The following is a 26,171-nucleotide window of genomic DNA, read 5'->3' as shown; positions in this document are numbered from 1 at the left end:
CCTTCCTTCGGTAAATACTCTGTCATTCTGTAACTGTATGAAATCCACTAAAATACATCATTGTCTTCTGAAGAACTGTATGAAGTAGAAAAAGTAAAGGAATTATGCATTTTGCTTACAAAACATATGTTGAGAAAGTTTTTTAGCTGTAAGTATTTAGTTTGATTTATTCTTTAATTTGAATTGCATTTTATTGAGTGAATTATCCACTTCTTCACTTGTTTCAGGCCTTGATCTTGTGTTTTTGGGTTTTTTTTAATTTTTTTAATGCAGTAAATACCTTGTAAATTATTTCAATATAGAAATTGCTTGTTAAGTTATACCCAAGGCATTTAAAATTTATATCCATAGAACTGAAACTGTTTAATATGAATGTTCATATCCACAAACCAAAATAGTGTAACATAAGACCTGAGTTTTATTTTCTGTTATATCTCGCCTCTTTATCTTATATGTTATAATCTTTTTTTGGCACAAAGGATTGGTAAAATGAAGTAGCACGATGGCTGAATTATTCAGTATATATAAGTGTTTAGCATAATTCTATGGACTTACAAAATGCAAGTTAGTTTTATATTTGGTCCTTGACAGAAGGATGCTTTGACACAATTCTAAAGATTGCTTTGCTATTTGAAACTGACTTCTGTGGGCTTCTAACTTTAAGTCAAGATCACCATACTGTATTAGAAAGGTAGAGATGACTCAATGCTCAGCATTGGTGCTGTCTTACTCTAGATAAGTATTTTATATTCTTACCATCAAATCTCAGAAAGTATACTCTCTTCAGACTAAGAGATTTTATAGCAGTTTCCAATGAAATTTTAATTTTCATTTATTTAAATTCTTAAGATGTGTGTTGTCCTTCAGGCTGTTTTTATGTAGCTGTGTACTCCTGTGCTGGGGGATAGGAAGCAATGCCATTTCAGCGGTGGCAGCCATTCCCAATTCTTCATCCTTGACTAGAAATGGCAATACAGAACTTGAATGTCAGTGCTTGTATACCAATACTTAAAACAGCATAGTGTTTAGTTTTGAATATCAGTATTTTTTCACTGCTTAAATATGGAGTTCAAAACTACATTTGATTTGTAGGCAGTTTGCAGCTGGAAGGAAGTCTCTGACAATGCCATCAAATTACCTGGATGCAAGATAACAAGGTGTTATACTGACTGGGATTTTAAATAGGATAGACATTTTCATATACATTAAAGTACTTAATTTTATTTATTTTTCATGCAAAATGGAGTGGGTGTATTTTTTATTAAAGTGTTTACCTTCTGATCTGATGTTCTCACATAAATTACCTTTTCGTGCTGTCTTTTGCCCAGTGATTTCTGTGTAACTCACCATAACAGTAGTACATAATTCACAGAAGAGACACCAACACAAGTTTCATAGCTAAAAACTTGCTCAGAAAAAAGAAATCAGAAAAGGAAAATAAGGTAGCAGCTATGTATGTTAGTTTTCAGTTCTAAATATGTGCTGTCATATGCTGCGTGAATGTTTAGAGTTGAAGTGTACAGCCTAATATTTTCACCTGCCAGGAGGCATTTTTGTTTCATACCATTTAGCTGACTGCTGTATTGCCAACTCACCAGTAAGTAGCTGATGCAGTTGACATGAATAATGCACTCAGACTCATTGGAAACACAAAACCAGGGAGGTGAGGTAGGTACTGTTTACAGTGCCCTGCTGTCCTGCTTTGCAGCATTGCCCTGTTCTTATATGAGGAAAACTTTATTGTTACCAAGGTACCTAAAAGCTTACTGTGTAAAATTAGTGTAAATGAAAGAATTTATAAAATCCTACCATGTAAAATGCAAAACAAAGATTAACAAAGGACACAGAAAAAGGCAAATAATAACACCCATAGAATTTGACAGTAGTAGTGACTTGATTTATTGTCTCACTGCTGAAATAGGTTTTTCTTCTAGTTTCTGTTCCCCTCAGCTCCTTGGCAGTATCCGTTTTCTTCACATTAAGGAAATGAGGAGGCTGATAAGTACCTCAGCTGGTGCAGGGGAGAGATGATGAGAGGGAAGAGCTCTGATTTCAGCCCTCGTGCTAGATCAGAATGATTGCTTGTCCTTATTTGCCATCCTTCTGAAGATTTTCTTTATTAGGAGATAGTACATTCCTCAGGTTGCATCCCTTAGACAAACTTCAATAGGGAGCACCTGTTGCTGGTGGAGCCTGCTGGCCTGTATCTTGCAGGTGGGTCTAGAAAAATGCATTTGTTTCCTTCTTGGAATTTATTATTTTTTTCTTAATCGAGGAGACCAATGCTTTCTTTGCCCAAAATAAACACTTTTTTTTCCTGGAAAATATGAATGTATTGACCACCATTTACATCTTCCTTTCTTCAAGGAAGGCTGAAGTGTATTTTTCATTTCTTTGACTTAGTCTTCATTTTTCTTTTCATGTATCTCGTATTGGACCTCACGCTTTATTGACCAATATGGTAACAGACCATATTTGTTTCCCATTTATTTGTTGGTATCATTTATGTAGCTCATCCTTAGATTTTGACTGAGGGGATTTTGTTTACAAGTAGGCATCTAATTTTAAGTTTTAAGAAATAATATTGGTGCAATTTTCTAGAAGTGCTGAGAATCCAGAAATCATATTAAGCTCATGAAAAACTGCAGACGTGCAGATTTTCTCTTTTTCCAAATGCAAGTAGATGTCTAAGTCTAGGGAATTATTAAAATAAAATTTTGGTTACATAAATTGTAACACCACCACCCCTTGCTCCTCCTTCACCCTGCCCACCCCCACCAAAAAACCAAAACAAACAAACAAACAAAAAACAACCTAAAAAGAAAGATAAAAAGTGGGGAAAAGGTTACACATAATAATGATTTTTTTTATGGCCCTAAGTCAATGAAATTTAGGAAGTGTTCAAAAATGCAGTTATTGTTTTTTTTCCTATGTTTCTATTTTTCATGTAAACCCAATCAGTGAATTTCATTCCCTGAACATGAGAATGATTTAAATGTTTTCTAGTAGATTTGTTTTGTGTTTAGCACTTATTTAAAAAAAACCAAACCACAATTAAATTTGAAACTGGAGTACATTTCTCAACAGACACTGTAGAATCTATACAAGAAAGATATTATTGCTACTCTGGTCTCAATCAAAGCCTGAAGTCACCTGAGACAAGAGACTCAAAATTAGAGTACTGAAATAAAATTTAATTTTTCATGGCCAGGAATTTGGAGAGTGTGAGACCTCTCACTGTTCCAGTCTGGTCTTTTTGGACCATAAAGATCCTTGAACCAGGTTAGGTTAAGTGAACAAAGACAAACATTTAGATGAGAGCAAAACAGTGAGGAAGGTATATACTCTTCCATCTTCTTCTATTAGCAGCTTCATTATATATTTATCTCTTATACTGATTTTTTTTAAATGCTTATTGAGTATCATTAAATATTTATTTAATTGTTTTAAAGTATGCTGCTTAAAGCATCCTTTGGCAGAGTTGTTTTTTTTTTGTAATTTCTTTATGCAGTGTGAAAAGAAATTTTTATCTTTGATTTAACAAAAGATTCTTTTGAATTCACTTCCACTCATTTCTTTGAGAAATTGTGTCAAAGCATTCTTTATTCACTTTTTCCCCATCAACTGTCTCAAAACTGTTTTCTATCTCTGTATACAATCACTCCTTTTAGCTGAAAATATCTGTATTTACAAAGGCCATTTTGTGTCCTTTTTGTGCTTATTTCTGTTGTGTAGTAAATGGAAACTTCTTTAACAGTTGAGAACACCATCTATTCATAAATGAAATTTGTTTCCTGTTTTTTTATTTCTTTATTTATACTTTTTCATGCCATTTCTCCTGTCAAAGGTGAGTACTTCAGCTAATTCTTCATAGTTGGTCCAGCTTGACTGTCTCAGTCAAGCTGACTGTTTGTGTCATGGATGACATCAGATGTTTATGCTTTGCAGTGTGTATATCCAGACTGAATTTCATTTGTCATTTTATTATTCAGTGGCACAAGAACTTTCTGAAACTTTTTGAAGCCAATTCTATTTTTTACCAGTAAAAGCTATTCTGAATAATTTATATCTCTACCAAAGTAATATTTTTCAAGACCACTTAGTATTTTAGTGAAATACACAGATTCTATTGTGTTATTTTTGTCCTTTTAATTCATGAACACTTGCTCTCTCAGTAACTTAGAATAAGACAATAACTTAGAACCTGGCTTAGTTACCTTGTAAGAAATGTTTGGACATATGAATATTTGATATCCAATTACTAACGTGGGTAGGATCACATCTTTCAGATTTCTAGGCATTTGTCAATTTGAAACTGGCCAGTAGGTTAAATGTTCTGGAGTAGGGGAGACAGACATAGTGGGATATAATCTTTCTTGCCAGATGTAAAATGTGAACATGGAAGTTTAATTTTCTTAGGAAATAAAGGTGAAAATACTGTGTGTCTTGGTGGTGACTCTTCTTGTCACTACCTGCCATAGACTGTAAGCGAAAACAGCTCCTGGGTTAAAAAGCATCAGTATCCTCAGGAGGCTGTACTCAGGTCATGCCTCTACTTTTGATTCTGCCACTTTTGATTCTTGTTTTCTCTTGGGAATTTTTTTAGCTCCCTACCTCAGAGCTGGAATTCACCATCCTACTGTCTACCGAGCCCAGCCTTGATCTTGCCAATTTCCATTATAATTCAGGAAAACCTTTTAACATTGTTATCTTTAAAAGTAAATGTTAAAGTATGGTTTAAATCGTATTTAGTTATTTGGAACCATAGAAAGACATGAACAAGTGAGAGAAGAACTTTTTATTGCAAGACTGGCAATTGAAACATGTACCTGTTTTAACATAATGTCCTTGTTCTAACTCTGCATTAATTTGGAAGTTTCTCAATCCCTTTGTATTCAGCAAATCAGTATTTTCTTGTGTCAAGAGAGTTCTGGTACATCAAGCTTCCATTGAACTTGAGCAATCAAAAAGTTTTTATAGTTTTTGAATCTTTGTCAGACAACTGAGTGTCATTGCCTTCTACCAAATGGATAGTTACCTTCTGGAATAACTTTGTTGCCAGGGCAACCTTCCTCTGGCAAGAGTTGTGCTCATTAGGAATTTATTGTGGCAGGCAATTATATTTCGGTGGTACAGCACTACTGAAGTCACTAACCTCTTATTGTTTGCCTTGTGTTAAGTGCAATCTGGAATAATAGAAAACTCAAAGAAAAGAAGGTAAGAGTGTTAGTAAAACAAGAACCACGTTGCTTTAACCAAATATATATGTATAATTTTATGTACAGTCATTAACATGCCTAAGGATTATGTGCACAGGGTAAAGACAAAATTTCTTCAACAATAATTCAGCTTTCCAGTGTGAATTTAGAATACTCTAATTCTTACATGAGAGTATTTTGTATATGAATATAGCTCACAGGTTTTCTCCTATAACAGAAAAAAGCCAGATGGTATTTGTAGAATTACAATGGTGTGTCTATATATCTTTTGTTGATCATCCAAGTCTAGTTTGTTTTTCCTATTTATTTTGTAGTTTCTTGTGGAGAGAGAGGGTTCCCAAATTCTCAGTAAAAGCAGACTAAGTGGGTCCTGATTTTCTGCTGACCACATTTTAGCACAGAGCAGTGTGCACATTCAGCTTCCCGACTGTGATCTGCATTTTCACTAGCGTTGGCAGTGGCAGATATAAAACTGACAGTTGCAGCCTCTATGAGATGCTTAAATATGACTCCCCATAACAGTTGAAGTTGTTAATTAGCACAAATGAATGCCTTTGAATGGGTTTGCATATTACTTGCCAATACATGGGAATTTATGTGTTTAGAGGTCTGTCAGATCCGGAACTCCAAAGTTCCTGATCCTTCCTTCCTACCAGAGGGCTTACTGTGGACAGCAGAGGTGAGGTTCAGTTTGAGATACAAATGCAGGAAGATAGGTGTCTTTCTGCAAGTTTGTGTTCATTGCAGTATTGGGTATCTAAGCTTCACCCAGTGAATAAACTCAGGAGCCTAGAGAAAGATTTAGAGTGATTTATGAGATTGATGGTTTAGAGTGGCTCATCAGCTGAATGCCTTTTTAGGCTCCATTGAACATATTGACTCCATCTACATTAGCTTTGTAGCATAAGTAGGCACTCAAATTTAAAAATCTTCATCTCAAAATGGAAGCTCTATGCATTTTTGCAGAAAGTGACTTAAAGGCTTTTCATAATATTTAAAAAGACTTATGATGTGAAATTCTTGACCGCTAGATCAACTGTTTCAATGTAAGTAATGTGAATAGGATATATGTTTGTGTATTGCTAATTTTTGTTCATTTTTCTTTGGTAGCATTCATTGACATCAGGGAAGATTCAGTGTTTTTTCAGGAAAAAAAATGAGAATCCATGCTTTTTTGTGAGGAAAGTATTTAGACATGCAAAAAACAGAAAATCAAAATTTAGTGATATGCATAGAGAAGCCTGTAGGTATTTCAAGATTCTAGTTCTTTAGGCAGCTTCCAGTACTGTTGAAATAGATGTTAATTTTTCTGTGGCTAAATGAAAGTTGATTGTGAATGCAGAGAGAAAGTACTTTTTCTTATGCTTAGTTCATCTTAGCTTGAAGAATGTGAATAATCCCATTGACTTCAACTCATGAATTTTTTTATTTAAACATGTGCTCTCAAGTGCTTTATTGATCAGGATCTTGAGGAATGCATACAGAATATTTGTAGAATGTTAGGTACAGTCTAGCAAACTATTTTGCTCCTTGACTACTTTGAAGTAGTCAGTGTTTCTAGAAAAAGGCTTTATTAAAATTAATGTTGTTCTTGAGGACCAAAGTCTGGAAGAGAATTGTGTTGCTATACGGGAAGACAGAAAGGAAAATCGCCTTTCTTACATCCCTATGCTCTTTAATGTTAATGCTCCTTCTTCCCATAGAGCTCTTCCTCACTGAGCTTCACTGATATGTTTTAAGACTACACTACAATTTCAAGTTCTTTATTATTTTACATCTGCTTAACTCTCTTTTCTGAGGCTCCAGTTAGTTGTGTCAGTTATTGTTGTTTATAGAAGGGAGCACTAACAATTAAACTATGACTGCCATTTGACTTTTCCCTTTTTGTTCTGATGTCTTGTTGTTACAACCTGAACAAATATACAAAGTTTCCCAACATGTTGTACAGTTCTCTGGTTTCTTGTTTAAAATATATTAAGACATCCATAGCTAATGCAGCCTGCCTAAATTCAAACACAGCTTTGATGGGGCAGGGGGGAGGAAGGACAAACTAATATTTGTCAAATCCAGTAAAATTCAGTCAAAATACCTTCCTTATAGCCACATAGATCCTTGTGAAGGGCTTATGAAATTGGTATAATTACTATTTGTTTTTGGACTGCACAACCTCATTAGAACTACATGAAATAATAAAAATCTTATCTTCTTTTGTCTCTACAGTCCTTTATCTCCCAGTAGAGATCACTACTTTAATATTCTGGCCTTTCTTGTATTCCTGATACATGACAGTCTTGTGCTTTGCTCTGCCACTTGCATTGTCCTTGGCTGTCTGTTTTGAGAGCTATTCTGCTCTTTCTTCCAGTCTCACAGGGGTTCTTGCTTCTTTTTCACTCTTCCTCCTCCATCCTACTCATGGGTGATCTGAGGCTTTCTTACAACTTCACTGTCAGTTTATGCTGAAGATTTGCATAGCTACTTTTTTCCTGACTTGTCTTCCTTAGTTAAGATCCGCATTTCAGAACATCTGTATGACAGTTCTCCTGAGATAGCTGGTGACAGTTACTTATACCAAGAATTCTTCTTTTCCTCAATAGTGCTCTTGCTTCTCTGATTTCATAATTTTTTCTCGTGGATTCTGCATAGGATTTTTTTGTTCAACATATTTTTCTCTTACATTTTCCAGACAATCTATGCTGTACTTTTCCCTCACAGAATTTCAAAAAGCACAATTCCTATTTTTTTTTCAATTTTCATCTAATACAAATAATATGAATCTGTTTAAATCAGATAGAATATGTAATTTTCTTCTTCTGTCATTACTCAGATGTTCCATCATTAAGTTCATTCATTTTCTTGACTTTTTTCTCTGTAAGTATTCCTATGGTTATTCCAATTTAGTTTCTATTCTCCCAGCAGTAGTTCAGAAACTACTGATCAAAAAACTGCAACTATTTCAAAGTGTATATAGATCTGATGAATTTTTGCTATTCTGTGCTTAGTTGAAATTAAATTTTTTGTAGTATGAAACTGAAATAATGTTACTAATGCTGCAGTGTGTAGGTAAATATGAAGAAGCTCTAAAGTGATGTCTAACATGGCATCAGAAATGGACACTGGTTTTCAAGTTAAATCTGATTTCAGCAGTTCTCTGGGCTGTCTTTAGTAAGCATTATTCCACTAAATCTTTGCCACCTTTAGCTGTTAATATACATTTCTACACAACAAAAAACTTCAGCATGGAAAACTTCAGTTGGGCACGTGTTCAGAAATAAAGTTGTCCTGATTATTCAGATCTCTGAACAGAGTACATACTGTAAAAGTACAAATTGTGAAATATGTAGTTAATATACTGATTATTCTGATTAACTACACATATCAGTTATACTAATAATAACTGCATATTTTAAATTAGAGAATTCATTTGATGCTTCCATCTTTTGTTTTAAATTTGCCTAGTCTATTTACCTTTTTGAAAATGTATGTCTGTGAATGAACATTCATTTCTATATTCAGCCTTTTTGGCTACACCCTAATCCATTTTCACTGCGTGTGCAATAAACCATTTAAAAAACTTGTGCACGAGAGTCAGTGGGGAAGATTCATTACCTGGAACTCAGTTGTCTTCAGTAATGTTCCATAGGGTAATGATATCTTTCAATGAAGCTAAATTTAAAATTTCTGTGAAACACTCACTCAAGACTAAGTGTAGTATCTGAATCACAACTGGAGCATCATTACTGTGTTGCAGTATTGTCAAGACTTTGTAAACAATGAATGAGTTTACAAAGTGAAAACAGCTGTTGTGGGAAACAGCTTTCAGAGATGGTGACTCCACATCCCTGTTGTAGCTTTTGGAAACTGGCTGGTGCTAGTTGAAGGAAGATAAGTTTTGATTCAAGCTGGAGATATGTGGGGCAAATTTTGGAGCTGTATTTTTCCACAGTAGGGAGGGAAAAATAGGACTTGATTTTTATTTAATAAAGAAGTTAATTATAAGAAAGAACAGTATACTTTATATGGCTTTCGCAGTTTGTATTAACCCTGATGTTAGAAAAATACTGAGTTCATGCAATCAGAAGTTGAATTGTGTGTTGCATAAGTTTCTCATTCATGTATGCTGACAGAAGTTGCAACAAATGCCTTTGGAAACTTTATTTGAAGGTAACTTACAAAATTAATTTTTACTTTTTTGTTTTTAAAGTGCCTCTAATTGAACTGGTAATTTGTGAAGTTGAACAATACTCTTTTCTCTAATGTTTATAGTGGACTATATACTGAACTTAGCTACTATTATTTTGAAATGTTGAATATTACACTTCAGCCCACTTTACCAGAGTAATAAAGCACACTTGTATTTAGTTGATTACTATGATTTCTTTTCATTCCATTTGCAGGAGTTCACAGTGGTTTAATTTCACACAGGCTAGTTTTTGTTTCTCCACTGTTTTAAGCAGCACTGACAATTCACCAATCTTTCTACCTTTGTTTCTAAGTCCTTCAGTTGAAGCTTTTGTATTTTCCTTGCTTTTTGGAAATTAAAAATGTTTTCTCTCCAGTACCACTAAGTTGTTATTTTAAAGATTTACTTTTTACAGCATGGAAATGAAAACTTTTAGCTTTTTTGAAGTGTGGTGCCAATAGCCAAGCTGCTCATTATGAGGTTTGTACTTGTAGACGTTTATAGGCAATATCCTTTAGGATCCTCAGCCCAGGTTGCTCTGATCTTCCCATCATCTCCTGTTGCTTTCAGTTACTTGCTAATGTGAATGCTGACATAACCCTATTCAATCCATTTTTCATGATCCTGGATTAATTAGACATTATGAAGGCTAGTAGTGCATTTTATTATTATAAGGAGATCAGTGCAGTCTGTCAGCTGGTTCTTGGTGTCTAGTGGTAGTCAGTGCATCTTCAACATCTGCTGAAAAAAATGGAATAACTGTGCACATTTTACAATAGTCATTTCAGACTATTTGTTCTTGGTTAACAAAAATTCACATATATCTAGATTTGATGACATTGCTGTATCATGATTACATTATAAAATACATGATACAATTAGTAATTTATTTTTGCAACCATAAATCAGAACCTAGCACAGCAGGTCACCTTGTCACCAGAAGGAGCTCTGGTTAGTCAAGCAGAACCTGATTTTCAAAAAACCATGCTGACTATTTTGCAAATTTTTCAATTTCTGGTTTAGTAATTTTTTTTCCTGTATAGCTCAACAATTGCAATTACATTGTAATGTAATTTTTCATATATGTAAAATATTTACAAATTCCATGTACATTTTTAAAATATAGTTGCATCTTCATGAGAAAACATACAGGTAGTTGTGTTTCATTTATTTTTAACTTATTCTTTTGTGAGAGAACTGTGTTTATAAATGCCATCATCAGATGCCATTCAGTGTATTCCAATTTATTTTCCATGGAAGTTTGCATTTGAAAGATGTGATACCAGTGCCTTTCAATTTAAATGCATTAGCATCCACTAAGGAAATTGCAATACCTGCCTTTTGAAGAGCGGCGTATGTTGTGCAAGCTGATGGATTGTGTTAATCTAATCACACTGTCAAAGCAATCCTTCTTATAACATTCTTCTTCAGAAAGCCAGTAAGCATTTCAACTTGTGTTTTATGCCTTTTTCGTAGCAGAAAGTTAGCACTGATCACACTCAATGCATTTATAAATGAGAATATTAAGCAAGCTGATATGCAACTGTGAGTAATGAACAGGAAAACCTATGTCATGCTCATCAACAGTAATTAAAATATAGTCTGTAAATTTACAACTGATACTTTAAAAAGAACTAAGGTACATATTTTCTATACTTTTTAATGTAGCAGTTCAATCAAAGATACTTTCCTTTTTTGAGGATAGCTGATTAGTAGTGATTCATACAAAGCTCATATTATCTTCCTGTGTGATAATCTTTCAACTTGCAGATTAAGTAATATTTTAAAACAGAGATTCATTAAAAGAGGCTTATTTCTAAATTTGGTGTAATTTTTTTCCTTATAAAAAGACACATCTAAATGTCATTTTATCCTAGTATACTTTAAATATACTTAGTTATTTTAACTCTGTTATTTCTGTTGTATCGCATTACTTCAGAGACTGAACACAGAGGAAATATTGATGGCTGTGGTGATTTATTATTAAAATGTCAAGTTGGAGAAAAGATGCACAGAAATACTACTGTTGGGGAGTAGATCAAAAACCCCACTAAACACATTTTACAGTTAAAGTATCTTTGGTGAACCTCTTCTTGTTATCAGTTTTGACATAATAAGATTGCTGAGTAGTTATCAGTTCAGGGAAGACAGTGCAAGCCTCTAGGAAGAACTAATGGAAAAGAATTTTGATGTACCACTATTTCTCCTTTAGTGACTATCAAGGAACTTGCTTAGTTGATTAGAAATTTACAAAAGCCTAATTTCAATTACTTTGAAATGCACAGTAGATGAAGTTGAAACAAAACAGATAATCCTTTATTTCATATCTGAACAAGAGTAGTATTTGGTAGCATAACAAGTTGAAAGTTTTCAGATCAAAATACAGTTTTAAGTTGATGAACAGAAAGTACTGCAGATGTCTGTACTTTTCTTATGTGTGCTAGTTGTACATGTGTTATGTAGTATCGTCACAATTGATCAGGAAAGAAAAGTGAAAGAATAGGAAAGCCTGCAGCTGGTAAAAACTCCTTTGGAGTAAACATAGAACTGAATTTACAAACCAAGAAAAGCAGAAAGACCATCTGAGACAGAGTGACAAAAATAAAATGGCACTTGAAATTCCCATTCATGTAAATGTAAAGTGACATGCAAAGATTTAGGTAGAAAAAGGAAATTATATTCTGATACATAATCTTTAACCATGAACTATGCACTGCCAGTTAGGAGCAAGAACTGGGGGTCATAATACTTTTAGGAAAAAGTTAGAATGAGGAATGAAACAGACCCGAAGTTTGCCATTATATAAATCTATATATCTAATATATCTAATATATAAAGTGAAGAATTGCACCTTCAAGATTCCTTAGCTGGGGGCGGGGGGGCAGAAATGACTAAGAGGAGTATGTAGCATAAATGTAAAAAATACATGTGACATAGGGAAAAGTTTAGTCACATTTAAAAACTGATGTCAGGTCCAGCCTAAGATAGGTCTTTACACAGCACTCAGTTTAATTGTTGAACTCTTTACCACAATGCTTCTTGGGTCCTGAATGTGATGTGGATTCAAAAAGGGAGTGGCAAACTTGTGAGAGAAAAATCTGTCATTAGGAATTGAAGCAGATTCCAACATCTGGATCAAGATACCTCTGTGCTATGATGCTGGTGGATGGGAAGAAATTACCTAAAGCTTGTACTTCCTTGGATTTTCCCTTACTCAAAGACAAGATACGCTACCTAGATTCGTTTAGAGTAGCCATACTGTGACTCTGAAACTCTGTTGACAACATTTGCATATATTCCATGTAGAAAAGGATCTTTAGGTTAGAAAGGTTGAAGAAGATGCTATTTTTTTACAATTGTTTTACAAACTCCATATGATTCAAGACTGTCCTCCTTCTTCTACAAGGCACTGTTGTTTTATAACCACATCATGGTTGGAATGTTTTATGTTACCTCTAGAGTCTAAGGAATGCAAAATTAGGCAGCATTTCTTTGTCCACAGTATTTTTTAGTTTGCAATATTGATACTGAATTTTTCTACTAATTTAAATATTTAAATAGGAAACAGCAACGTTTTGTTTTGTGAGATATTGAAATCTGTGTTTTCTATGTAAATTTATTTTGTTCAAAAGCAATAGTCTTAAATGTGTCCTCTTTTACTTTTCAAATATGTTGAAAACTCTTCCTTCCACGTACAATTTATTTGAGCACTTGGCAATATAACATAGTAGGAAAATTTGACTTCCTTGTTTGATCTTCAAATATATGAAGAGAGCTGTGAGGAGAGCTGGCTTGTTCATTCAGTCCAGGTCAGCAGATTGCTTGATTTGCTGACAAATAAGCAGGGGAAAGTGTCCAGAAAAAAATGGGTACAAATATTTTACATCAAATATGATTTGTATTATAGGAAAATTGTATCTTTGCTTTTAATTAAGAAAGTATTTAAATAATTATTCATCAAACTTCTTATTTTTAATGGGATAATGATGTGTTAATAAACTTACTCAAACTGCGAAGTGGTTTCCTTTAGGTGTTAATATTGCTCATAGAGTAAAGACCTGTTTTTTGTTTGTCTCCTCTCTTTACTGCTTCCTTTTCCTGGCCTCAAGCAAACATCCATTTTGACCTCCAGTGTTTCCAATAATCCCCTTTTTAATAATTTATATCTTACTTAGTTCTACATTATTCATATCAGAAGCATTTTGCTCTTATATATGTTTAAATGCCAGAAGCGCATCTATTTGGAAATAAATATTTCTTTAATTTTAATCATGATAGTTTTCCACTACAGAAGAGACATTTATATTGTTTAACAGCATTAACAAAACCTAATGTTCTTCTTTCAGCAGAGGATAAGGGATGAAGTGGGGAGAACAAAGTGCAGGAGATTTTTAGTATTGTGCAGTGTTTTTAATATTTCTAAATAAAATAGTTGTGTTAATAAGCTTTGATCCCTCAAATAAGTGCTTAGAAAATGAAGGGAAGATAAATTTTTTTTCATCTTTTGGGTAATTTAGATCCATTCGGAATTTGGTTTTCTTCCAGGTTGTCCGTTTATATAAGTACTAAATACCACATTATTAGGTTTTCCATCATATTGCTAAGTCTAAGTAATTAACGGAAAATTATGTAAAGTCAGAGTAATGTTGCAGGTGCTTTTATTGTAGTAAATAAGTCTTATAAAGTACTTTTTAATGGGGAATTTAAGAATTATTCATTTTGGTATTAAAGTATAATGACTATCTGTTTTCTTTTAGCTGCGTTTGAATTTATGATTTAGGTTACTCTGTGCATTTTACCCCCTTAGCTTTTATTCAGATTAATCAGCTTGTTGCTTTAAATACATTTTCCTAGCGTCATTTTCAAAAATTCTGCTAGTATCAGTAGAAAAGTAGACTTTGAAGAGTTAAATCTTCATTAAATGTTTTTACTCACCATAGCAGTTTATTTCATTTTCTTCTTGCCCTTATTCTACTTCATTGCTTTTAGAAGTGCAAATAAATCCTGAATCAGAAAGCTCTTCATATTTGGAAAGAGTTCTTGGAAGTGTGAAGATGAGCACATGTGGAATCATGCATTCCTGTGCTAAAACTTAGTCTCTAAAATAATCCTGAAGCTGATGCCCATGAGTTCATTAACGTTGTGTAAAAACAGTGTGTTAACAACCTTGAGAAGCCTTTATCTCATCAAGCATCTATAGTCTTACAGTCTACCTTTGGTGCAGCCTAGTTCTTTTAAATAATGCTATTTACTGAAACCAAGTGTGAGTTGTGAGTTCTTTCTTGTTCTCCTGTCAAAGGGGTTTGAACTTGTGGTATCTCAGCTACCATTAAGTTCTTTCTTTCTGTCCATGGCTATGAGGAGGATCCTTTTCTAATTTAACTTTATTGTTTATTAGATAATTAAGTTTAGGGTAGGGCAGAGCTGGGCAGTTCTGTATCCCACTGTTGTGAGAGGAGGCAGGGAATGGCTGGCTGACCATGTTAGAAGCAGTCATTTCTGGCCCATTTCTACATGAGATGTGAGTCAGTTTTCCTGACTACATGTGCTAGTAAATGTTTTTTGTGATGTAACTAGTAGAACCGAATGCATTAGTTCATTTGAAAGGGACCTACAATGATCATCTAGTCCAACTGCCTGACCATGTTATGATAAATTTTTGTTGCTCACCTACACTAAAAAATAAAGGAAAATATCAATCCTTTACTGATTTCTGTTCCTTACATTACTAGGAAAGGGTGTCACCAAAATACTATGTACTAAAGTCTAGCATCACTGCAGATACAATTTTAGCTGTATACTTTCACTGGAGAAGGTGTTTTGTAGAGCTTCATCCTGAGTTTTGATCTTTTTTACAACCGTGATTGAGAGGTGCAGGAAACTATTTAACACATCCCTACTGAAAAAGTTGCTGTTTATGTCTCTGGAGCAGTGTAGTTTCTCAAGAAAATGTGATCAGTTGAGTCACTCATTAAGTTTTATTGCTTCTCTGGTGTGCTGAGATGTCAGTTCGTGTTCTGAAAACAATGTTCAGAAGCCTCATTCACTTGCCACATCAATGCCTTATTCCTGAGAAGAGGCACAAAAGTCATTCTCTGTTTCTCCAAGCTGGAGTTGATGCTGGCATACTTCACAGCAGAGAGATTTCACTGTGTTCCTGTTCACTCTAAAATGGACTGTGGAGTGTAGTGCACTATTGAAATAATCTGCTTCTGGTCAAACACAAAGGCATTTCACAGTCCACAGCACCATCCTTCATCCTTTATGGACCAGCACAGGAATTTAAATAAGCTCTCAGGCAAGGAAGATAATTTCTTTTTAGTATAAACATTTTAAATGAAGGGAGAAAGTCAGAATATCTTAATGACTGTCAGGAAATAGAAGCATAAACCAATTGGGTTTGTGATTATGAAGTATAAGATTTAGAGAACTAATGGACTTGCAACTTAGTGTTGATTTAAAAGAGAATGTCCTACAAAAAGAATTAACTTTTCTTAACTTAGTTATTCATTTTCTTTACCAGCTTTCTGATGTCTTTCCTCCTTTCAGCCATTCTATCTTATCTACAAGACTGTGTAGATTTTTCCATATTGTTGTAAAAATAAGTTTTGATTTAAATATTTAAAAAATATTTGGTAGAAATAAGCTTTATTGAGGAAAGGTACTGCTTTATAGTTGGTCAGAAAGTGGGATTTATCCTAACTAATTATTGAGATACAAACTTTTGGAAAGCACTTTATAATGTATTTTTTACTGAATATCCACTAATGTATGAGAGCTAGAAAAATGCACTTTTTATTTTTCCTGCACTTTTTATTTTTTCCTGCCAAAGCATAGCTTACTTTCATGGTGGAATTTAGATGATTTATTTCAAATTACAAAAATAAAAATAAAAACCTCTGTGTTTGTCCTAAAAGCAATATTAAGTTATAAATGGCAATTCAGTTGCTTTCCTGAGTTGTCTGATAGGTTTGTCGATATGTCAGTCTAGATTCTGGGGGCATATTTGCAAAGATTTCATATAAGGATTGTCCCCTTCTTTGGCTAAAGCCATATACACAACAGCAAACAGTACAGGGAGGAGAGAGGCCTGAGCTACCAAAAGATTCTACTTAGAATATCAACAGTCATCCATTTTTTTATCTGGCCTCTAGTTTTCGTCACTTTATTAAAATGATTAAGAACAAGTTTGTGCTTAGGTCCTTGCATCAGCAAAAAAAAGTGCTTAAGAAGAATTGAGTATTAATAGATGAGACATGCTGTTTAGAAATTCTGAGTCTTTCTCACCAGTAGCATAATTATTGTACTCTTCTTCTGATAAATGGAACACAAATGCTGCCAGTTGTCTATTAATTGCATCCTTTTTATCAACTTCCAACTCTTTCTATTAAACTGTGATATTCTCTATTTATATTATAGTATATTATTCTGTAGATTTGTTTCTTAGCATTCCCACTCAACAGACATTTATTTTTGTCATGCATGTGCTTCTCTGTGAGAGTGAGGGAGTGTGAAAGAAAATGTTGAGCAGTGTCAGATGAAGCTCATTGCTATTCTAACAGCATGACTGTGCTCCTGTAGGAGGGCATTCAATCCTTGGCATTCATTCCCTCACACTGATGTGATAACAGAATAAAAGAGCTTTACAGCTGATTGAAGTCAAGTAGTAAAGCCATTGTAAAGGCTCACGAGAAGATTACTGATGAATACTATTACTGCTGGAGGTTGGACTAGCAACTGTGCATGTCCATGCTTTCTTAAAGAGATGCAATAATGAAAGAGAGCATGTGGTAATAATTCTGAATTAGCTATGCTTTCCTTTCCTAGAGGGAAGATGGAGATGTCCATTTGATTTAAGAGTACTAGGAATTATGTCATAAATTACCAAATTCTGAGAAATCTTCATTTTTAAGTGGTAATTGGAGTTGTGGCTGTCTTAGTTCTCTGTTTTTGAATATCAGAATAAAGGAAATTGGGCATGATATTCTCCTTTGATCTGGAGTCAAAAGGTGTTTGACCACTTCAGGTATTAATGGAAATGCATAGTTTTTCCCATCCTTCACACTGCAACATTCTCGTTTTTCTTGTGACAGGAGACAGATTGAAGGCTTTGAATTTTTTGCAGTATATGGAACAGTCTTTGCTTATAAATGAAACAGATGACTGAGATAAAATCAAAGGCTCTTCTGTGGTTTAGTTTGGCTGAACGTTTTTGAAACCAAAATAATTTTTGTCTCATTGTTTTCTTCTTGCAGAGAGGGAGTGTATGGGAAAACATTACATGAAATTCCCAGTCTGACTTATTTTTTTCGGGTTATGCTTTTAAGTAATGAAGGAATAAGACATAAATAAAACTTGGCAAGAAGACTTTCATGTGCAAGAGAATAGTTTATAACTACATGTACCAGCTCTGACAAGTCCCTGGATACTCTATAAAACCTCAGGTTGGCCTTAGCCGTGATTCAGTACATGACTCTGTGAGAATGTGTTTCAAAAGAATGTTTGCAATCCAAACCAAACCACAGTAGCTATGTCAATCAGAAATGACTTTCTGAATCCTAGAAAGCTCCTCAGAGCCCTCTCTGGCCCCTACAAGATTCTTTTCGTCAAACTATTTTCCTCCTGATCCTCTTATCAGTCTTTCTGGTTGGTGTTCTTTGCTGTGATTTTTCTCCTGGTGTTCACTGTGATCCCTGGAATTTTCAATTCATCTGAAGGGAAACTCCTAAGGGATCTCACTTTTCCTCTGTAGACATCATCCTGACCTCCTGTGTCTGTTTTTGAAAAGGAATACAGCCCCCACAAACTGAAAACACGTAATAGTCTTTTACACTACTCTTCAACTGGATCATTGTAAATATCCATAGCATTACTGTACATTGTATCACGTAACCTATAATAAGTGTTCCATTGGTTTTGGTAGATTAGAACAATTGCATGCTGTGATTATTTTTTGTCCTTTATCTGTCTTTGAGAACAATGGCAGAAATTCCCTAGATTGTGTTGATATGTTGAATGAAAAAGGTATTATGAAAGGTAATAAATGGAAATTATACCTTCAGCTTCTATTTGCTCTGAATTTGTTTCTAATGGAACTTTTATGAAACACAATAAATAGTGTTGAAAATGCAAGTTTTATGTAGTGACTTAGGAAATAGTAATAATAACTTGAATAAGCAAAATAGATACAAATAGTTATACAGCAGGTTTTTTGCATTCTAGGTAGAAATTAATATTTTGGAGAGGAAACACAGTCTTTTAGATAGGACAGTAGAGATAACAGTTGAAATAATCTATGCTTTGTTGCTTTTTCATTTAAATATAGTAAATTTTTCTTTCTTTCTTGCAAAAAGTTATGAATGAAAATTTCCAGATAACACCGCCTAGTGTTTCCTTTCTGTAAAAGAACAGACTTTGTGGAAGTTCTATTTTAATTATTAAATACAAATCAGCTCAACAAAGACTGCATCTTCTGATTATCCTTTAATAAATTCTCATGTTGCTGAAAAAAGAAATCTTATGCATTATGCTCAAATTTTCCTCAAAACTAATAGTAGCATTTTCATGATTGAGCCTTTAAGTTCTAATAATCTTCCTGTTTGTTAATAAACACGTTTTCTTCTTTCTAATGGGATTCTTTCCTTGTTAATAATAATTTATCAAAACTGTGGAAAATGTGTCTTAATGGGAAAACAAATCAGTTGTCCTTTTTGAGAAGTATAAACAACTTTAATTGGTGATACTTCTTTTAATCTTAGGTTGCAGAAGGAGAAAAGTTGTCTCCTAAGTATGTTTTAACTTCATTTTAATATTTCAGAAAAAGATTTTTTTTTCTGGCGGTTATGTGCTCTTGGTTTGTCTTGAAACAAGCCAACATCTGTCTTTTAGTAAAACATTTCCATAGTTACAAATACCGATATTTTTTTTTCAGTTTTCCATAAGATACAATTTGAAGCATTTTTTTTCATGATACTGTACAACTACTGATAACTTCTGCAGTTAAATATTTAAGTGCAGACTTAATGTTTGTATGATTGCAGTATTTTTTTTCAAGTTTTAAGTGTGATGATTAATATGATCTCTGAATATCTGCTATGTAAATTAGGTATAGGGTAAAGAGGTTTTCGGTTTTCTGAGTTGTAGATTCTCTTTCTCCTTTATATTGAGTCCCATTTCATTAGACAGGCACTCTTCATGGTTTTTTTTTCTATCTGTGCTATGGCTTCTTTTTTTCTTATTTTGCTTTTTGTTTTAAATTCTCTTTGTCTCTGGTTTGGTACCTGTTACAGAAACGGATTTCTGCTGTTGGGTTTTCTGTAGGCTCCCACTGAGCAGTGCTGACAACCTTTGCTTCACCTCCTGTTTCCATAGTAGCAGCACCTTGTTGTTTTTGAGAAGTGATTATTAATTTGGTTTATTGTTTAGGTGCCCAGGGATACAGTGAATTTTCACAGCCTTCAAGGGCTAGCCAAGCTTTGGTGGGATAACATGGAGAATACACAGCCCTTGGAATGTTCCTGATACAGTTCTAGCTGTCGGAAAGTTATGTGGCAAATGCAGATTCTTGAAAGGTGGCCAGGATCCATCTTCAGTAGCTCATCACTAGTCCAAAGAATTGTAAAACTTCTGGAATCGGTCATTAGTTTGCCACTTCTGTTTGTGTCAGTGTGCCTGGATGCATGGCTCTGGGAGTCTCTTCAGTACATAAATTCTCAGTATAACTTCGTGTGAGCAGATCACTTTGTTTTGCAGCTCGTTTTGCACATTGCTTGTTTCAAACATGTTTCTTCCAACGATGCACACTGTGCTGCCTTTGTTTTGGCTGGAATGAGCTACAGATGTTGTCAGTGTGTGGTGAATTTCATCTTTCCACAGAGCCAATCTGTAATAGCAGAGATTTTATACCAGTAAGTTTTTAATGCTACTCTGAAAAATAATGTGTACAGAAAACAGTTTTTCAAAATGGTATTGGATGATTGGTATTGATTATCATAAAATTACTGTTTTGTTTTTGGGTTTTTTTTGGTAAGGTATAATTGCATCAAATGTAGCTTTTTTTTTTAGTTTTCTATATCCTTTGCTATTTTGGTATTGATTTAGGGTGTTTGGGAATCAAGCAATCACTATGTACACAAAGTAAAAGAGTAAGCTGTGTTTAAAGTCTTGTAGCTACGTACCGAATGAAGTTAGATTTGCAGTTTACATTATTTGTGAGATATCAAAACATTGGCATTAACTTAAATTTATGTTTGAACATACAGCTTTACATCCTTCTTCCCAGCATTTTGGGATATGTTAGTCAGATTTTAAAGTCTAAAAGTTTAGAGTCTTCAGTCTTCATTGCTATAAGCAAAATCATGTTGGAAAAATCAGCTTGATTAATTTGAAAAATATTGTAAAGCTGAAGGACAGATACAGTTAACAATTACATTTTGATGCTACATCCTTTAATAAGTAAATATTTTAGTTCACACCTTGGGTAGATATTTTGTTTGGTTTCTGTTTTAATTTTCTAGAGGCTGAGTTGTTACTGTGAGGCATATTTCTTTTATCAGATTCATTTTGTTGATAAAATTCATCTTGAAGCCTGGCAGCATAATTTTTTAATGTTCTTTTTTGTTGCCTGTTACGACATAGTAAGAGAGATTTAAAGAAAATGGTATGTAATTTTTTTCTTTTTTAATAGTAGGAAGTAAATGCAGAAAGAGTAATTTATAACGTCACTATGTACTCTTTTAAAGTCTTAAATAAAGGAAGTAAGTAAAATGCTTCTGAAAATTTGAAGAGATGTTTGGGAATCTAATGCAGTGTCCAGATTGTTTCAGTGGGACTACTATTGTTCTTTTAAAATATTTGGTCAAAGTTTTTGATAGAGGGATTCTCAGAAGTTCTGTAGGAGGTGTTACACTGTGATCTTTGCATCAAAGCTGACCTCCTATTTTGAGCTGCTCAAGGGTAGGAGCAGTGATTAGGGCACTCCTGTTTGCTTTGTCATCTGTTGGGAGTGTCTCAAGCTCCTGCTACTGAAAACTTAGTCCTTTGAATATCAGCATGGATTAGTGGAGTGTTGCTCACAAAAGCTGATGGAGAGAAAACAGCAAGTCATGTTTATTAACAGCACTAAGAGATTTGAGTAACTTAAGCTTCACAGTCTGGTGGTGCCATGTCAAACAGGAAAAACATGAAGCTGTGCAGGTTACCTCGGGCTGTCAGTATGGGAAAAGCTGTTGAAGAGCAAGAGCTTTTTAAGTCCTTGTGCTGTGATGGAGTAAGATTTTATAGAAAAACCTCCAATGCATTATTGGTAATATTAGAATTAATAAGGTTGCATTTAGGTGGTATTTAAAATTTACCTCAATTTCTGCCCCTTTTTTCTTAATTTACACTGCTACTGGATAGTCTTGTAGGAGCTTTTCTAAGGAACTGGCTCCTAGGAAAATATTAATGATTAGTGTCTGATACAGTTGAGATAGAGAAAAGTATAAAAGTGTTACTGTTGTAATAATCTCCTAATTGCTCAGGGGTCTCTTCAGGGTCAATACAGAAATTCTGTTTTTCAGAGATAAGAATAGTAGCATCAGAGGTAACTTCCAGAGAACCTTGATAAAGCAGATTGTAGCAACTCTTCAGGTGTTGCCATTTCCACATGAATCTATTGCTTTATGCTGCTGTCCGCAATCAGTGGTCTGGTGTGACGATCTATTATTAAAACAGACTTTATCTTGATTATTCTGCAGTTGATTGTCAGATCTTAAGAAGATTTAAAGCAAAGATCTTACCTTGTCTCTGTCCTGAAAGATATTCAAGTTCTGAGCAGGCTCTGAAATCCATGGAGTCGTTTAGGATCTTCAGAACTGTAGTGTTATTAATAGGAAATATTTTTGCTAAATCTAATAAAAGCAGTCATATTTAGTAGATGTAGTCTCTCATTCTGATCAGGGTTCAGCAAAGCTGCACCTAATCATCACTATTAATTCTTTGTGTGCTAAGTAGTTGGTGGATGGGAATAGAAGTGGTCTGAAGAGTAGTTTTTGGATTAGCTTGGTGAGTCTTTTGTATTAACAAAAGAAGCAGCTAGTCTTATTCATCCCAACAAGATCAAACTCCTGGTGATAGCTATCAAGTATTTAATGAATTTAATTAAAATTTGTGCATTATTAACACTTCCAGCTGCGATATTGAGTGACTAGCAATTTTCAGATACTTGGAATGAGTAATGGTGTTCGCTTTTCAGTTGCTTTTGACATAAGCCCTTTTATAAACCTGCAGTTGAGCACAATCACGACTATAGAGCCTCTGTGCTGGACGTAGCTGAAGAGCAGCTGAGTGATGTTTTCGGATGTTGTGCTTTTTCTTTTCTTTAATCACACAAGATGTTGCTGCATTCAGTGACTGCCTGCTTTAGTTTCGGTGGCATTATTAGTTTGTTTTAATAGAAGTTGAATGAAATGTGAAGCATGCAGACCAAGGAATGTTTAAGCAGTCATATGGTCACAAAAAGCTTGGTATAATTAAGTCATCATCACGAAGCAAGATTGAACATTCAGGGAAATTGCTGCTCCTAAGCAGGGACTGCTTCAGATAGTGGTGCTGTGCAATGAAACAGTGTTTTCATGAGTAAGATTTTTGCAGGACAGCAAATGGAGGGAAATACCAGTCCCAGCTATTTCCTACCCTCTAACAGGAAAAACTGGCGATCAGAAATTAAAGTTTTTGTTGCTTTTTTCTTGTTTTGTAGAATGTGGTTTAATGATGGGAGAAGGGGAAGCAGCCAGTGGTGATGTGTCTTGATTATCTTGATAATGGTTGTTCTAGAAAGTTGGATGATGTTCTTGACTCTGTGTTATGACTTTACTCTGTCATGTCTAAACTTGTTAGCTTGGAAAACCGGGAAGGAAGGTAATATCTCATGCTTATTACTAAATATCTTTTTGGTTTTTCTACTTATTATCTTAGTCGACAAGACCACCTATTAAAAATGTGACTGAACATGTGACATATTTGTGCATTCTCAGCTCTTATGGTGTTCCTTCAGAGAAAGTTATTATTAAGAAGAAAATAGATTTTTCTTAAAACAGATAAGGTTCTGGTATGAATGTCAATCTAATAAGAAATCTTCACGAAAATTTTACATTACATTGGTGTAATCATCCTTCAATTTACAGAGATAGGAATTTGGGGATTGTAGAGTTTTTATTTACCTAAGAAGAATTCAGCAATATCTTTGTTGAATTGTTTCATATGTTTTTCTCAAATGATATCTAATTTTTTATTTAAGAGTTCATTGTAATCCAACCACCAACTTTGTCCAGAAAGGCACACAAGAACCTCACTATTTGGAAGTGACATACGTAGGCTAAAACATACTTCATGAGAGGATTTCTTTGAATTATGTAAGCACTTCCTTGTTATTTGATCAGAAGTTGGAATAAGCAACCATTATTTTTTAATACTATTACTTAGATGTTGCTTTAGTCTTTCAGTATAAATATGTGACATATATGCGTAGAGGTATTCTCACTACTTTTTTCAGTTGTGAAATGGTAGACTAGCACTTACTGCTTTCTGTAGGTCTGCCTTGAAATATTAATTTGATAACTTTTAGGAAAGCTAATAATATGATAAAGCTAAAGCAAATTAATTAAACAATGATGCAACTATTATACAAATATTTCAATGTCTTTGAAATCTATGGAATAAATGCTCTAATGATTATCTTAAGCATGTATTTCAGCAGATTTGATAACCCATGAATATCTGCAGAAAAGGATAACATTGTGCTACTTTTAATGAACTAGCAATTTCATACAAAAAATTCAGTAATACCACTGTTTAGAATAAAGGGATACATGTAAATGAGGCTAGTGCAGAAATTATATTTAAACAATGCTGACTGTTCTTCTATTGTGCCCATTAATTAATTTCCCAGTATCGAGGTTCTCTGGGAATGAACTGTAAAAATAATTAAAATGATACATGAGGTAAATAATTTTGAAATTCAAAAGGTGAAATAGTGAATTAGTTTAGTAAATATTAGTCATACTACTTATTTGTGCTCATTTGCCTTTCAAATGCAAGTTAGTGAGGAAGTGTGGTCTGGTTTTGGTTCACATGACCTGCTGAAGTTCTCTCAAATGGAAAAGTTGCCATATTCTTTTTAAATCGATTGTGCTTGTCCCTATATCAAATCAGTACTTTGCTTAAAGCAGGCTGGCATTTATATAAAGATATTATTGCCTTGCAGTAAGGTACTTCAGAATTAAATCAGTTGCAGCACATATTTACTAATGATCTGGATTTAGTTTGTGCTTTTTAAGTTAAATCATGCTTTTAAATGGAATTCTGTGACTAAAAGCAGTGTTGATTTTAGTGTGACACAGCTTTGCTTTTTTTCCCACAGCATTTTTGGCCAGTTAATTGGTGTGAAGACACGACTTGAGACAGAATTTGAATGTTTAAGTATAAATTAAATTAGTGATTTAAGATAGAATGAATGGGGTTTTAATTAGAAGGAAACTTCAAAACAAATTTTTTTCCAGCCAGACAGTCATGTCTGAGTAATTGAAGTCCAGTTTTCAGCCTAGCTTAAAATATAAGAAGTTTTTGCAATGCATGTTTTTTCTGTCATTGAATGGTGAAACAAAGATGAAATCTACATTTTGCTATCCCAAATGTGCATGCCTTTGAAGATATTTTGTCTGGATGTTTTTAGTCAAATCTGCCCTGTAACCTTTTAAAAAAGAAATAGCCTGCAGATTTTAGAAAGTTTTATCTGCAAGTTCATCTATGCTGGGGAGGCAGCTAGTTGGTCACTTCTGGGTTTATCCTTATTGCTCCTCAGACTTTCCATAACAACTCAGTACTTCCATAACTTCACACCTGCAAGAGGGATTTTAAGTTCAGGTAGGATAATCTCAGAAATTAAAGATGCAAAATGAATTTTCTGGCAGATAGCTAGAGAGTTGGGCTTTTCAAGCATGTGGAAGTTTTTGAAAAGACTGTTGGTAGTGCTTGTCTTTTCATATGCTCTTACAGCTTGTGTGATCTTGTGTAAGCCTTTTTTGAGGAAAAGACTCAGGACTAAGGTGTGTAGGGAAATATATGCTTCACCTTTATATATATGAGAAACAGAATTAATTGTATGCTTGTTCATGCTGTTAGAGGAAGTAAATGCCATAGTGGTGTTCAGTGTTAATTACACAGAGATTCGCTACTTTGAGTCATTACACTGTGTCATGGTTTGGTAAGATAATTAGGAACCATATTAATGGCTCTAACCTAAATAGTTTCTTTTTTAATGCATCAACTATGGTGAACAAAGGAAAAAACCTAAACGTTGTAAATTATCTATTGTTATTGATGTGGGCTTATAATGTTATGTGGCTCCTACTTGTTAGTGCACTGAAACCAACCTGGAAGAGTTTCATTAGTTCTTGCTGCTGGTTCTTCCGTTCTCATTGCCAAACAAATAACTTGGAGGAAGTAATTCTTTGTTCCTACTAGAGGGCCCACGAGTATGTATTATCTTAACCAGAGCCAAGGGAAATATAGGTTTGATATTAGGAAAAAGTTTTTCACGGAAAGAATAATAAAGTACTGGAATGGTCTGCACAGGGAGGTGGTACAATCATCATCCCTGGATGTATTTACAAAAAGACTGGATGTGGCACTCAGTGCCATGGTTTAGTTGAGATGTTAGGGCATGGGTTGGACTTGATGATCTTGAAGGTCTCTTCCAACCTAGTGGTTCTGTGATTCTGTGATTCTTTATA

General features: G+C 34.2%; 1 protein-coding gene across 2 annotated transcripts in view; it reads left to right on the top strand.

Moving 5' to 3' along the window:
* The window catches only part of TBC1D22A (TBC1 domain family member 22A), a 140,025-nt gene that overhangs the window by 76,047 nt on the left and 37,807 nt on the right, over positions 1–26,171 (top strand). The gene's annotated exons all lie outside the window — the stretch shown is intronic.

This window comes from Sturnus vulgaris, chromosome 5, assembly GCF_052056855.1.
Source record: "Sturnus vulgaris isolate bStuVul1 chromosome 5, bStuVul1.hap1, whole genome shotgun sequence".
Classification (NCBI taxonomy): domain Eukaryota; kingdom Metazoa; phylum Chordata; class Aves; order Passeriformes; family Sturnidae; genus Sturnus; species Sturnus vulgaris.
Note: the sequence above shows the minus strand (reverse complement) of the source record. Positions and strands in the feature narration are given on the sequence as shown.